At 38.1% G+C, this 4,466-nt stretch overlaps 1 pseudogene; it reads left to right on the top strand.

The window, feature by feature from the left end:
* Nucleotides 1-1,457: 1,457 nt before the first annotated feature.
* On the top strand, nucleotides 1,458-3,689 carry LOC136561422 (peptidyl-prolyl cis-trans isomerase-like 4 pseudogene; annotated as a pseudogene).
* The last annotated feature ends 777 nt before the right edge of the window (nucleotides 3,690-4,466 follow it).

Below are 4,466 nucleotides of genomic sequence, written 5' to 3'. Positions count from 1 at the left end.
CCCAAAACCCCCCAGGAAAGCACATGAGGAAACCATGCAATAGTAGATGTTATATATAAAATAGCTGCAGAAAAGCAGAGTAGGAGGCCCTCAAAGATTCAGCACTATGTAAACAGCAATAACCAGAGGCAAGCCAGTGTTTTGAAGGGAGGTGGAGGAAATGTGATTGCTCTGTCCCTGACTGTGTTGGTTACACTGTGCACAACCAGGAATGCCTTTTATTATCTAATATTTATCGCTTTTGACGGTCACAGGTGTTCCTACTTCAAAAAGATTTGAGCAAATGCCCCTAACTGTGTGACATCTGGATACTGTCATCACTGTAACAAGAGGTAACTTTTGCCACTAGGCTCTGCTCTGGCAGATGTGGTTTTAGTGCCACTGTTCATTTCCTTCCCTGTTAAAATGCAAAACATTAGCTTTTACTTACAAACAGACATAGCCTGTTCAAGTCTGCAACGTGAAGTCAGATCCTTTTATACTCTTAGTCCACCAAAAAACACATTAAATAGAAAAATGTTTCACTTGCTAGAATACTGTGTTGGATTCTTGAGTAATATAAGTCAAAGACAATGAAATTGTTATGAGAATGGAATCCCTCCTCACCCTCACGGGGAGGAATTCCTTCCCAAAATCCAACATATCCCTGCCCTCTGGCAGTGGGAGCCATTCCCCCTTGTCCTGGCTCTCCAGCCCTTGTCAATTGTCTCCATCTTTCCTGTAGGTTCTTCAGGGACCACAATTAAGAAACCACCTCTTCTCCGGGATGAATTGATACTTTTTGTTAAATAGTTTTAGTATGTTCTCCATGTTGTGAAGAATATTTAATAAAAATAATAAATTTTAAAAAGAGAAAAAACACACAGGAAGGAAATAGAATTTTTTCTGTAAACCTGCAGAGGGAAAAAGCTGCTTTGAAGTAAGCTGCTAAGCTTAAAACAATTTGCATGAAATATTTTTCACAAAAGCCTTCAAAAAAATTAAAATCTTTGGAAACCTATTGTTCTCAGAGCCCCATATGTAGCTGAGAAAAATTAACCTATTGGTAAATGCCAAAGATTATCAGTTCCATTCAGCTGCTCAGGCACTCAGCAGGGCCAGGGGAGCCATGCCCTGGGGACCAAGTGTCTTTTTATCTCTTGCAAAAGAAGACAAAACTGCACAAACAGAATCTAAAATCCTATAGCAAAAAAAAACAATTATCTGTGCTGGATGTGTGTCACATTGGGAGCAGTGCTGTGGGTTACTTTTAACTGCAGAAAGAGACAAGAGAATCAACAAGTTCATGATTGGTGCAACTCATCACAGATCTCAACAATCCAGCTTGAGTAAAGAACAAGAGTATTTTGAATGCAGAGGAAAATTATAGGGTATTCAATGAAGCAAATTACTACAGTTTGTATAATAGTGAAGATGGACATGAACTTGCACATTTTTGGAAAGTGTGAACATCGAGAATGCAAAGAAATACCAGAGGTCTAGGAAAATTCCAGTTTCATGCAGTTATTAATACCAATCTGTGTCAGATTAGACAACCTGTAGTGACACAGACAGAAATTCCATTCTCTGATCTGAGGGGTTTTTTGCATATTAAATGATATAAAGCATTCTACACCTATGCCCAATTCTGCAGGAAATTAAAGCCTATGATTATCACTTGTCTAACAGCATCAATGTAATAAATTAAAGGCTTTGAATAATGGCCAGCAGGCTTCTCAGCCATATTTCAAACTTTTAGAAAATAATCCATTTTTGGCAGATCATCTGACAAGTTCACAACTTTAGATCAAGGCTTATATTATGTGTCATCAGTATTCTTTTGTTCATCTCATACCTATCAATTTTTGTTCATCAAAACCAGGGCTGTTTAAAACGTGGAAGAAATTTGGCATGTTATGTGGGTCATTTATGGAAATCAAGAATATGATTTAACATTAATATACATAAAAATGACGAGAAATTATGCACCACAAATCTAAATTGGTTTGTGGCTTTTTAAACTCCATTGTATAATACAAAGCATTTTCTCTGTGAGGGACAGAAAAATTCAGGTGGGAAAAAAAATAATTACCAGATAGAAATCTTGGCTTAGTTAAAGCTATGTCATATATTAATGTTATTCTCAACACAGGACATTGGTAAATAAGATTTACAGCTCTGAATGTTAATTTTTAAAAGGAAAAACTAGCACCTCTCCTTCAAATGCAAACTAACTCCCATGGGTTTGTGAATTCAGGTAAAATTTACTGCAGAGCTATAGCACCACCACATATGGGATGATCCTTGCTTTTAAAGAGGAGGAAGCAAAGAATAGGAGAGACAGTTGCTTTCATTATCAGTGATCAGGCAGTGATCAGCATGGATCACATTTCCTCATTACCACAGAGGAAAACCTGGATTACCTTGATGGTGTACATACAGTATTTGGAGAAGTGACAGAAGTCATGGAAGTACTGAAGACAATTAATGAAACTTTCGTAGATAAGGATTTTATCCCATATCAGGATATCAGGATAAATCATACAGTAATTTTAGATGATCCCTTTGATGATCCACCTGCCTTGTGTGTTCCTGATCGCTCACCAGATCCTACAAAGGAACAGCTCAACAGTGGCAGAATAGGAGCAGATGAAGAAATTGGTGACACGAAAGGACAGCCTGCAGATGAAGTAGAAGTTCAGGCAGAAAAAGAAGCAAAAACCTGTGTCATTCTTCTAGAAATGGGAGACTTACCAGAGGTAGACATCAAGCCACCAGAAAATGTGCTGTTTGTTTGTAAACTGAATCCTGTGACCAGGTGAAGACCTGGAAATGTTACTTTCACAATTTGGTTCCATTAAAAGTTGTGAAGTGATCCAAGACTGGAAGACTGGTGAATTTCTTTGTTATGCTTTCATTGAGTTTGAAAAGGAGGAAGACTGTGAGAAAGCCTACCTCAAAATGGGCAACGTGCTGGTAGATGACAGATGATACATGTGGATTTTAGCCAGTCTGTTGCAAAGATTAAACAGAAGGGAAAAGGTGGATGGAAGGAAATCTACCAAGGAAGATTTCAAGGACTATGAGAAGGAACGTGACAAACCTTCAAATTTACTCTGAAAAGAAAGGTAAAACCAAAGCGAGATGCCAAGTACAACCTTGTGCTGGATGAGGATGGAGAAGAGTCTCACACAAGTCAGTCACACTTGGCTAAAAAACAGAAGAAGAAAAAGCACCACCACTCTGAAGATGAAGATGATGACAAAAGGACTAAAAAAATCTAAGGATTCTGACCAAAAGCATGAAGAATGCTGTAGGGAGAGCACCAAGGGTGAGAAGAAAGACACAGAGCCACAGCTGTTCTCAGGAGAGAGATTACACTTACAGCAGGCAAAAAGAGAAGTACAGATGAAGGACAAGGAAACGACAGAGAGAAGCTAAAATAATAAATTTAACTTTCTTTAATGTTTAACTTTCTTTAAACTTTCTTTTTTTTAAACTCTTTTACCTGTCTGCGACACCCAAGTTTATGATTCACAATCAAGAGATGTTACCGTGCCTTTGCAAAATCTACAAAGTTTATTCTGAATCCACTAGTGGTCTTTAAACGTCTGATTTTCTGCTGCAATACATAAAGCCCATTTCCTTCAACATGTGCCATATAAAAGATGGAGGAAAACCATAAATAATAAAACTACAGCTCTGTTTTTTATCTTGCTCTGTAAAAGCAAAATGTGTTAGCAAGAACTAATCCTCCAGTCTGCTGCTCTGGCTCTCTTTTATCTAGTTTTTTGTTTAGGTTTTGTTGAAATCAACACCTTCTATCAGGGTAAGAATTCCTGTTTCATTTGTTTGCTCATTAGGAACAAGAAAGTGCATATTCCAGAAAGGCTTGATGTACAGATGAAGCTGTCAAGAGCAATGTGAATTCTAACAGAGTCGTTTCTCAAATGTGATAATTACTGTTTATTTTATAGGCTTACACATGACATCCCATTATTAAAGTAACTCCCACTTCAGCTTTTATTATTACCCACACTTTTCAATCTCTTATCGACCCCAAGCAAAACTGTATTTTTCTGCACAGCAACAACAAAAAGCTAACACTCAACATTTACTTTCCCAGGAATTATTCTCCAAGCTATTTCCACATTTTAAAAGGTGCCTCATTTGAAAATACTGATGGCTTCCATTAGGGATTGAAATTGCCCTTTAGAATAGACTGGATAAATCAAAGTGTGGGGAGAACCAGGAGGACTTTCAAAAGCATTTTGGAGCTAGTCCAGCTGAGCTCCCACACAGATCAATGAGGAGTTTAACATCACTTTGCAGGACAGGAGCAACAGGAAGGGAAAAGCCATGATTTACTTTATGCAGAATTCCATGCCATGACCTTGGATAATTATGGGGAAACCACAGACCTCCTAAAAATCTGTACCTGCTACGTCTGGGCCACCCCACACAGTGTGGGACTTCACAGGAGCTGA

Source organism: Molothrus aeneus, chromosome 11, assembly GCF_037042795.1.
Source record: "Molothrus aeneus isolate 106 chromosome 11, BPBGC_Maene_1.0, whole genome shotgun sequence".
Classification (NCBI taxonomy): Eukaryota; Metazoa; Chordata; class Aves; order Passeriformes; family Icteridae; genus Molothrus; species Molothrus aeneus.
The sequence above is the reverse complement of the archived record's forward strand: the minus strand, read 5'-3'. Positions and strand labels throughout refer to the sequence as shown.